Below are 10,548 nucleotides of genomic sequence, written 5' to 3'. Positions count from 1 at the left end.
CATGGTCGTGGATCAACGTCGCCACCACCAAGCTTCCTCAAACTTTATTTAGAAAACAACTTTTTTTAAAAACATGCTCACTGATTATTATCTGCGCTGTGTATGAATACTTATCCACTTTTTCACGAGAAACGCAGTCCAAATGTCCTGTTTGTCATGATGATGTCTAAAGTCCCCATCAAAGGAAGTAGTCCCGTTTAGCCATTTGTTAGCAACCGCCGTTTTAAGACACAATAAAGGTTTAAAAAAATCACAAGTGGGTTATAACTGGTGTGTTTTATGTCATAGATCAAAACGTGAATATATTTAGAGGCTTTGTTAACCACAGACCTTATTTCAGGCGATTTAGCAAAAACCCATTCAAAAAACCGATTGACTTTAGGGCGATGGAACCGGAAGTCCTAAAATGCTAACTCACTACAAAAACACATCATCCCTGAGGTACTCTATTCCAGAACAGAAGCAAATTTCAGATTTTGATAAAAGTTTACAGCAACAAACAATTTTTTTTCCTGTGTTTTAACTTATAAATTATTTACCATAAGACTAATAATGTGCGCTAAAAAAGTAAATAGGGTAAATTTTGATTTATTTATTTTTTTAATTGAACGGCTACAGACCTTATGTAGCCCCGCCCCTTTTCAGCGCTGCGCCCGTTGTGTTCTGTCTTCCGAACCGGTTTGAATTTCCACAGCAAAAGGTAAGATCTTATGAATTTATGAATAAACCGATCGTTTTGAAATCTTCCCGGTCTTCAGACATTGTTATGACATCCTTGAAATATTACAATGCTCTTGATAACTTTCGTTAACTCTACAATAAGTAAATCCACTTCACCAGCTAACCCTTTTCACAGCCTGTTATGACGCGTTTTAACGGTCATCACAGTCTGTGAACGGTTTTAACGTTTTTTTTGTTGTTGTTGTTGTTGTTGTTGTTGTTTTTTTTTTAAATATATGTACATTTATAACACTTAGCCTAGTATTATTTTACCGTTGCATCAAATGACAAAAAAACTAGTTAACGCTGCTGTGAGGGTGTTTCTAATACAGCGACTATATGGAAGTGACGTTAAAAATGACATCTTTCTCTCTTCTGACTGTCGTTATCAATCGCTCTCAATTTTTTCCTCCTTTTAAAGTTATGAAAATACTATTGTGGAGGTTTTTTTTTTTTTTTTTTTGTGCTATTTGTGCAAATGGAAACACAAAAAAAATTATTTATCGAAGTCTTATTCACTGCTTGATGCAAAAACCTGAGAAAATGAGATCCAGGCAGTCCAGCCATGATTATGTCAGAGATTAAATTTGAATAAGGAATAAAAAATTAGGCTAATTAAAATTATAGAGACAAACAAATTAATTGATAGTAATTAATAGTTAATAATAAAATTTAGAGTATTGTAAAATCCAGAGTATTGTATATAATAGATGAAGATCAGAATACAGAAAAAAGGAACAAAATCAAGACATTTGCAGAATGAGAAGAGAAGAAGCAAAAGAGCAAAGAAAAGGTCAATGAGGTCAATTTTCTAATGAGAAAAGGTCAAATGGATTTATCCATTTATCCATGTCATAGACTGGTCAAGTGTCAAAATAGATGAAAATAGATATAGGGGATATTTTGAACCCCTTAAGGGAATTTTGCAGATCTTACATTATCACATGTCAACAAGATCAAATGAGCAACTAATTCTGAAAAACACTGTCGCTTCTGCAGTATTTGGCAGGCGTCCAATATCTAACCACAAACGTCAACATGACCTGGCTGTCACATTGTAACACTTGAAGATATAGCAAAAATATAGCAACAATTATTAAATATATCAAGCATACATACTCTTAAAGATAAAATAAGAATAACCATAAGAGTACAATAAAAAAAATACTTGAAAATATGATGAGAATTAATATATGGATGAGGAGTACATGAATATATGAAATCAAATATAATATTGATAAATCATAAGCCATAAATGATTAACATAAATTATGAATAAAATGCATGAATATGAATATTGACCATTTTGGATCCACCACTGCTATAAAAGTTTACCCAACTCTTCGACAGTGACGGCATAGAAATATACTGATCTACGGCAAAAACATTAGTCCAAAATTTATAAGTTCCATAGATGAGACTAATTGGTTCCAGGGCCACAACTCTGCTGTTGAAATTAGTTGGAACAAATTTATTTTTGAATGGTCAACTTAAAAATTTGTGTTAATGCTACAAAAAAGTTCTTCTGACTCAGTTTAGTTCAACAAAACCCAATCTGTTGTGTTTTTGTTGAGCCAAAACCTTTGTAATTTAAATTTGCTAATTAACATTAACTGCAAGGTTTAATCATTATTAAGTATTTTTCATATAGTTTAAACATCTAATAAACCTCAGGAATGTAATATTTCAATCATCATTTTAAGAGCAGATTTAGTCAACATGCCATTCTCAAAGTGCATTTCTAAACCTCACGCGGATGTGGACTTCATGGGTTTCGTGCCGAGTCAACACCCCATAGTCGTGCCATCTCTTTTTCTGGGCAAAAAAAAGATATTTCCTCAATGATAGCTGCTTCCTCAATCTATCTCCAGCTGTCACACACAAGGTCATTTTCAGAGTTTGAATGTTTACTTTGAATTGCATTAAAGGGGTGTAATTTATTAAAATAATTCAATATACAAAGTAAACCAGCTAAATAAAATGGATTGTTTGACCAATAACAATGGCTTCATCTGAAATTGCATACTTCACTACTTTGCCGATAAAACAGTGTGACAAAAAAAAAGTGTCCCAAAGCACAGTATGTTGAAAAGTGTATGCCAAAAGTCCCAGAATGGTCTACTATTTCTGATAGATTTCAGAAGTGTGGATCTGTGCACACTGTAATGGCTAATTTATTGCTGACAGCTCACGCTTATAATAAACAGAATGCTACCATGCATTAATATATTGAGAAAAAACTATGGCAAGTTCCGTTTCATGCCGACTTTAAGTCTGTCCAATTTTACAGTTCTGTTTGGTGACGCCAAAGGAGCAGAAATGACATACTGACACATTAAATTAGAGAAACTCAAACAGTGTCATTTCTGATGATGACACCAGTTACTCATGATATATTCACTGATCTGTGCACATTTGGGACCATCTGCTCTGATGCAACAGGGATTTGCCAAAGAAAATATGAACAGTTTATTGAGGAAACCATCTGTTAGTCTGTCTTTGGAAATAAAGATGGTTTGTGAAGGATTTATGTGGATTTGTTGTTCTATTTCCTGTAGCTCATCTGGCGATATTTTGATTCCCTGGGAGCACAAACTGATTCAGTACTGCATATTTGATCAAAAATACAGTAAAATTGTGAAATAGTATTACAATTTAAAATGACCATTTTCCATGTTAATATATTTTAAAATGTAATTTATTCCTGTGATCAAAGCTGAATTTTCAGCATCATTACTCCAGTCTTCAGTGTCACATGATCCTTCAGAAATCATTCTAATATGCTGATTTGCTGCTCAAGAAACATTTCTGATTATTATCGTTGTTGAAAACAGTCATATTTTTGTCTTTAATGAATAGAAAGTTCAAAAGAGCAGTATTTATTTGAAATAGAAACCTTTTGTAACATTATAAATGCCTTTAGTGTCACTTTTGATCATTTTTATATGTCCAAAAAGCATGAATTTCTTTAAGAAAAAAAACAAAAAACAGTAGTGTACTTGGGATAGATGTTTACTAAATGATTAATTTAAAGACAAAAGCTTCTGACAGCAGCTCCATGTAAATCTCATGGGAAAGAGCAAAGTTAGAGGATTGTGTAGCGTCCAAAGTCCCGGATAGCTGAAATGATCGGAATGTGGAATGTGATTCATGGCTCAGTTCTTCCACAACAGATACGTTGGTTTTGCTTGGCTGAATATTCAGGCTCCAAGCAAAAAAAAATAAAAATAATAATTTCAATCAAGCAGATAGGACTGCATTTATTACATAATGGCACTAAAGAAATGAACTGTATTATTTTATTATAACTTGTCTATATATTACACAAAATCGATCCGGACAGGACACACACTGACACATGCTGCTTGGAATGAAGCACATGCCCAAATCATTTCCGCCAATCATTTCCAATCAGTCAAAGACCACTGGACTCTCCCACCTGACCCATTCCAGATACCAGCTCTTTTCACTCAAGTTTAATCACTTGATGTTCTCGCTTTGAGTGTTCAGACGTAAACAGAGTGTGTTTTCATGGGCTGAGAGAGTCAAAGAGATACCAGACAGACTGTTATTCTTCCCTGACAACAGAAACATGTGCATTTAACTACAGAAACAAAAAGACTAGTCTGTTTTAAACATGTGCACCTCTTTAAACCAGACCAGGCCAGTTGTCGTACAGGGAAGTTGGGATTGATTTCACTCTCGTTCAGTTGCACAATTGCTTGCTTTTTCTCACAGATGTTTTCAAACACTGAGAAAAAAAAAACTGAACACAATAAAAAACTGTTATCACTTTAGACTGTTAGACTTTGCTGTAATTTTACAGTTACTTACCGCAAAAAATCCCAGTAAAATACCATATATGTTATTTATGGTTAACTACTGTAATATGCGATGCATTATGGGTATTTTTATGATATTTACAGTAACTATACAGTAAGGATCTATTTATTAATGTCAGTTAACTAACTAAGATTAATAAATGCAGTAGAAGTAGGCCTATTCATTGCTAGTTCAAGTTAATCCCGAATTCCGGAAATGTTGAGACGTTTTTTAAATTTGAATAAAAAGAAAACTAAAAGACTTTCAAATCACGTGAGCTAATATTTTATTCACAATAGAACATAGATAACATAAATGTTTAAGTGGAGAAATTTTACACTTTTATCCACTAAATGAGCTCATTTCAAATTTGATGCCTGCTACAGGTCTCAAAAATGTTGGCACGGGGGCAACAAATGGCTGAAAAAGCAAGAAATTTTGAAAAGATTCAGCTGGGAGAATATCTAGCAACTAATTAATTTAATTGATATCAGGTGTGTAACATGATTAGCTATAAAAGGGATGTCTTAGAGAGGCAGAGTCTCTCAGAAGTACGGGCAGAGCTGTGAAAGAGTGCATAAAAAGATTGTGGAATACTTTAAAAACTATGTTCCTCAGCATCAAATTGCAAAGGTTTTGCAAATGTCATCATCTACAGTGCATAACATCATCAAAAGATTCAGAGAAACTGGAGAAATCTCTGTGCATAAGGGACAAGGCCGAAGACCTTTATTGGATGCCCGTGGTCTTCGGACCCTCAGACGACACTGCATCACTCATCGGCATGATTGTGTCAATGACAATACTAAATGGACCCTGGAATACTTCCAGAAACCACTGTCAGTAAACACAATCCGCCGTGCCATCTGCAGATGCCAACTAAAGCTCTATCATGAAAAAAGGAAGCCATATGTGAACATAGTCCAGAAGCGGCGTCGTGTCCTGTGGACCAAGACTCGTTTAAAATGGACTGTTTCAAAGTGATTGATGTAATTTAAATTTGCTGATTAACATTAACTGCAAGGTTTAATCATTATTTGTTTAGAACAAATTAAATATTTTTCATAGTTTAAACATCTAATAAACCTCAGGAATGTAATATTTCAATCATCATTTTAAGGGCAGATTTAGTCAACACACCATTCTCAAAGTGCATTTCTAAACCTTACGCGGATGTGGACTTCATGGGTTTCGTGCCGAGTCAACACCCCATAGCCGTGCCATCTCTGTTTCTGGGCAAAAAGAAGGTATTTCCTCAATGATAGCTGCTTCCTCAATCTATCTCCAGCTGTCACACACAAGGTCATTTTCAGAGTTTGAATGTTTACTTTGAGTTGCATTAGAGGGGTGTAATTTATTAAAATACTAGCTTAATTCAATATACAAAGTAAACCAGCTAAAAACATTGATATGTTTGTTTGAGTGTCTAGACCAGTAATGGCTCCATCTGAAATTGCATACTTCACTACTTTGGCGATAAAACAGTATGTGACAAAAAAGTATCCCTCCATCCATGCACAGTATGTTGAAAAGTAGAAGTTGAAAAGATTTCCGAAGTGTGGATCTGTGCACACTATAATGGCTAATATCGCTGACAAAACTGCAGCTCACGCTTATAATAAACAGAATGCTACCATGCATTAATATATTTAGAAAAAACTATGGCAAGTTCTGTTTCATGCCGACTTTAAGTCTGTCCAATGAGAAGCCTGTAGCAGAAATGACAGAGTGACACATTAAATAAGAGAAACTCAAACAGTGTAATTTCTGATGAAGACACCAGTTACTCATGATATATTCACTTATCTGTGCACATTTGGGACACTCATCGGCATGATTGTGTCAATGACATTACTAAATGGGCCCAGGAATACTTCCAGAAACCACTGTTGGTAAACACAATCCGCCGTGCCATCTGCAGATGCCAACTAAAGCTCTATCATGAAAAAAGGAAGCCGTATGTGAACATAGTCCAGAAGCGGCGTTGTGTCCTGTGGACCAAGACTCATTTAAAATGGACTGTTTCAAAGTGGAAAAGTATTCTATGGTCAGACGAGTCCAAATTTGACATTCTTGTTGGAAATCACGGACGTCGTGTCCTCCGGGCTAAAGAGGAGGGAAGCCTTCCAGCGTGTTATCAGCATTCAGTTCAAAAGCCAGCATCTCTGATGGTATGGGGGTGCATAAGTGAAAGGTATATAAAGGTTTTAGAGCAACATATGCTCCCCTCCAGATGACGCTTATTTCAGGGAAGGCTTTGGGTATTTCAGCAGGACAATGCAAAACTGCAGCTATTAGCATGGCTTCATCGTAGAAGAGTCTGGGTGCTGAATTGGCCTGCCTGCAGTCCAGATCTTTCACCTATAGAGAACATTTGGCGCATCATTAAACGAAAAAATGCATCAAAGATGACCACAAACTCTTTAGCAATTGGAAACCAATATCAGGCAAGAATGGGACCAAATTCCAACACCAAAACTTCAGAAACTCATAACCTAGATGCCCAGATGTCTTCCTGTTTTGAAAAGAAGAGGAGATGCTACACCATGGTAAACATGTCCCCATGCCAACTATTTTGAGACCTGTAGCAGGCATCAAATTTCAAATGAGCTCATGTTGTGCATAACATTGTAAAATTTCTCCCTTTAAACATTTATGATATCTGTGTTCTATTGTGAATAAAATATTGGCTCATGTGATTTGAAAGTCTTTTAGTTTTCATTTTATTCAAATTTAAAAAACGTCCCAACATTTCCGGAATTCAGGTTGTATAATGCATTAAAGAACTGTTTTTTTATTAACTAACACTGACAATGACTAATAAATATTGTAAGAAAAATATTGCCCAATGTTAGTTTATGTTAGCTAATGCATTAATATTAATGTTAATAAATGACACTATTGTGAAATATTTCTAGAAAACTAGCATACAATAAATTGTGTTTTCAGGAGAGAAGCCTTTTGTAATAAACGTCAGGTTGGGGCAAGGATTTTATATATTATGCAATTATATTGCATTATGTAATATAAATTTTTGTAATATTTTTAATGTTACAAAATCACTGTTAGGCATAACAATGGTTTGATCTTTTTGTATTTGCTTACTTCTAACTGTTTCTTCAGTTTTTGTTTTGTTTTGATTGTTTTATGGTGTAATTGCTGTTCCACTGCATGTGACAACATGCCCCGCTTTAGGGGTCAATGTGTTTAATAAACTGAATCTTTTTTCTTGAGCAATAATGGTGCAAATGTTCATTAGTGTTTTTAAGGCTTTAAACTTTGTGTCTTCACAAAAAAAAAAAAAAAAAAAAAAAAAGACTTGCATTATATACTTTGAAAAAGGTGCAATGTGTGACAACTTACCCCGGTCTCCACTATAAAGGAATGAGTTCATTTCAGAGCCCTTTTGTTGTGGTATTAAATGTAATGAAATGATTTCACTAGTGCATTACTAATGAGTGTAGCGTGATTTCGTAAAATGTGGCGGCGACGTCATCATCATCATATTATTGTTATTATTTAATGCTCTTTGTTATTGTAGTAACCTGGCAACCAAGTGTGATCTCCACCCAAACACTGCATTGCCAACACTGATGCTCTCGGATGACAGTCGTTGCTGTCGTAGTGTGGCTTCATGCGATACGTAATTAGCCTGTTACGTAAGCACGTGGACAACGGTCATCCTCTGACACTCATACTTCATCAGTTTATGTCCCAACCCTGGGGAATACACTCTGATTTAACCGTGTTTCCTTTTGTTTTCACATCCCACAGTTTTCTTTGCTAATGCATACCGCTGTTTCTGAGCTGTGATTGAGAACAGATGTTTCGGCCTCTCGTGGCAAGACACAGATTCCTGTGCTCCAAGAAAACCCCCTCAAACACTGCTATTGCTAAACCTGATATCCTTTATTACACATAAAGAAATGCAAATGTCACACCATATGAGCTGGACATAATATTAATTCCATATGCATTAAAGGCTGTATTGCATTTCTGTCGATTATTACTTCTGATTTTGATGATTAGTAAATTATTTGCACACATCTCTCTGAAACCATGAGATTAATGCCAAAGTTGTCTATAAATCTTCTTGGCTTCTCAAAACAGCACACAACTGCAATAAAATATTTGACTAATATTTGGCACTTTTTTGTGTGTGTGTTGGCGTCTTTATTCTTTTTCTTTTTGGAACATGTGAACATTTTTTCTGGCAGGAAATGTAGGAAAAGTTTGTTCAAAACAGGGTTATTAACTAAAACCAAAACCATAAAAAACAAAAACATGTTTGCTACTTGAAATAAACTGAACATGAACTGAAAAAAATATGCACAAATTAATGTATATATTTAAGAGAAATATGTTATTTATGTACAAAATATTTGTATTTATATATAATATAAATTAAATAAAAATATACATAAATACGTATACTTGTAAATATTTCTCAAATATATACATGAATGTTATTAATTACACACAGTACTCACACATATACAGGTGCTGGTCATATAATTAGAATATCATCAAAAAGTTGATTTCACTAATTTCATTCAAAAAGTGAAACTTGTATATTATATTCATTCATTACACACAGACTGATATATTTCAAATGTTTATTTCTTTTAATTTTGATGATTATAACTGACAACTAAGGAAAATCCCAAGTTCAGCATCTCAGAAAATTAGAATATTGTGAAAAGGTTCAATATTGAAGACACCTGGTGCCACACTCTAATCAGCTAATTAACTCAAAACACCTGCAAAGGCCTTTAAATGGTCTCTCAGTCTAGTTCTGTAGGCTACACAATCATGGGGAAGACTAATGACTTAACAGTTGTCCAAAAGACGACCATTGACACCTTGCACAAGGAGGGCAAGACACAAAAGGTCATTGCAAAAGAGGCTGGCTGTTCACAGAGCTCTGTGTCCAAGCACATTAATAGAGAGGCGAAGGGAAGGAAAAGATGTGGTAGAAAAAAGTGTACAAGCAATAAGGATAACCGCACCCTGGAGAGGATTGTGAAACAAAACCCATTCAAAAATGTGGGGGAGATTCACAAAGAGTGGACTGCAGCTGGAGTCAGTGCTTCAAGAACCACTACGCACAGACGTATGCAAGACATGGGTTTCAGCTGTCGCATTCCTTGTGTCAAGCCAGTCTTGAACAACAGACAGCGTCAGAAGCGTCTAAAGACAAAAAGGACTGGACTGCTGCTGAGTGGTCCAAAGTTATGTTCTCTGATGAAAGTAAATTTTGCATTTCCTTTGGAAATCAGGGTCCCAGAGTCTGGAGGAAGAGAGGAGAGGCACACAATCCACGTTGCTTGAGGTCCAGTGTAAAGTTTCCACAGTCAGTGATGGTTTGGGGTGCCATGTCATCTGCTGGTGTTGGTCCACTGTGTTTTCTGAGGTCCAAGGTCAACGCAGCCGTATACCAGGAAGTTTTAGAGCACTTCATGCTTCCTGCTGCTGACCAACTTTATGGAGATGCAGATTTCATTTTCCAACAGGACTTGGCACCTGCACACAGTGCCAAAGCTATCAGTACCTGGTTTAAGGACCATGGTATCCCTGTTCTTAATTGGCCAGCAAACTCGCCTGACCTTAACACCATAGAAAATCTATGGGGTATTGTGAAGAGGAAGATGCGATATGCCAGACCCAACAATGCAGAAGAGCTGAAGGTCACTATCAGAGCAACCTGGGCTCTCATAACACCTGAGCAGTGCCACAGACTGATCGACTCCATGCCACGCCACATTGCTGCAGTAATTCAGGCAAAAGGAGCCCCAACTAAGTATTGAGTGCTGTACATGCTCATACTTTTCATGTTCATACTTTTCAGTTGGCCAAGATTTCTAAAAATCCTTTCTTTGTATTGGTCTTAAGTAATATTCTAATTTTCTGAGATACTGAATTTGGGATTTTCCTTAGTTATAAAATATGAATGAAAACTCTAAAATAACACTGTGTTCAAAACACTGGCTGTAAAATATTTAAAAG

General features: G+C 35.6%; 1 long non-coding RNA gene across 1 annotated transcript; it reads left to right on the top strand.

Moving 5' to 3' along the window:
- Positions 1-440: 440 nt before the first annotated feature.
- LOC125278546 lies at positions 441-8,863 on the top strand. The gene is made up of 3 exons (XR_007187173.1): positions 441-700; positions 8,084-8,201; positions 8,317-8,863. It is a non-coding gene; the product is annotated as an uncharacterized LOC125278546 (long non-coding RNA).
- The last annotated feature ends 1,685 nt before the right edge of the window (positions 8,864-10,548 follow it).

Source organism: Megalobrama amblycephala, linkage group LG11 (assembly GCF_018812025.1).
Source record: "Megalobrama amblycephala isolate DHTTF-2021 linkage group LG11, ASM1881202v1, whole genome shotgun sequence".
In the NCBI taxonomy this organism is placed as follows: Eukaryota; Metazoa; Chordata; class Actinopteri; order Cypriniformes; family Xenocyprididae; genus Megalobrama; species Megalobrama amblycephala.
The sequence above is the reverse complement of the archived record's forward strand: the minus strand, read 5'-3'. Positions and strand labels throughout refer to the sequence as shown.